Genomic DNA, 1,005 nt, shown 5'->3' with positions numbered 1-1,005 from the left:
CCCCCCCCACGGAATCCACTAACCCGGAGAAAAGCAGGCTCTGAGGAGAAGCTGTAGGTGACCAGGGCCAGATGCAAACCCCACCACCACCACCAAGACCACTCCAGCTGGCCCCAAGGGCAGGCTGATCAGGGGAACCAGTGACCAGCAACTCCCAAACAAAGGCTGAGTCTAGTTCAACAGCAAAGAAAGCAAGTGATACAGGGATGAATCTCTGAAAGCACGGAGCTCCTTATGCTTTATAATGATGTGCTCAGCTGCTAACTGAAAGGTTGGAGGTTCAAGTCCACCTACAGGCACCTCCAAAAAAATCAGTCGCTGAAAACCAATGGAGCACACACAGTTCCACTCTGACACACTTGGGGTTGCCATGTGTGATTTCAACAGCAGTTACATTCTTTTAGAACAAAACACTCGACAAACCTTGAAACCAGGATGCTAAGTGACAAAACCTGTCACAAAAGACCAGCTGTTGTAGGGTTGGTTCCTTATAAACATCCAGAATAGAACAGGCAGATGTTTGTGGTTGTTAAGTGCCATCGAGTCAGTTCCGACTCATAGCGACCCTGTATAAGGTTTTGGAGGTGCAACTGGTGGGTTTGAACTGCCAACCTTGCCGTTAGCAGTTCAGTGCTTATCTTAGAGGGTCACACAAGGCAAATATAGACCAACAGAAAGTAGACTGGTGGCTGGCTAGGAGAGCAAGCGTATGGAGAGGGGAGGAGCCAAGAATGAAGATGGATGGAGTTTCCTTTAGGAAGGAGAAAAATGTTCTTAATGAGGATTCTGGTGATAACCCAAGAATCTACTTCAAAGCACTGAAATGCACAATCCAATACATAAATTGTATGGTATGTGCACCATATTATAACAGAGCTGTTAAAAACAATAAGATTCAACTTTACTAAAATCTAGTTATCCAAAGACTTAAAAATGTTTTGCATATGTGCTTTATTATTAACATCTTCTAAGGTGTGCCTGACCCAAGCCATGGTATTTTCAATA

General features: G+C 44.6%; 1 protein-coding gene across 1 annotated transcript in view; it reads right to left on the bottom strand.

Moving 5' to 3' along the window:
• The window catches only part of SYNJ2 (synaptojanin 2), a 164,821-nt gene that overhangs the window by 119,411 nt on the left and 44,405 nt on the right, over nt 1-1,005 (bottom strand). The window lies entirely within an intron of this gene.

This window comes from Chrysochloris asiatica, unplaced genomic scaffold (genome assembly GCF_000296735.1).
Source record: "Chrysochloris asiatica unplaced genomic scaffold, ChrAsi1.0 scaffold00117, whole genome shotgun sequence".
Classification (NCBI taxonomy): domain Eukaryota; kingdom Metazoa; phylum Chordata; class Mammalia; order Afrosoricida; family Chrysochloridae; genus Chrysochloris; species Chrysochloris asiatica.
This window is presented reverse-complemented; position numbering and strand designations above follow the sequence as displayed.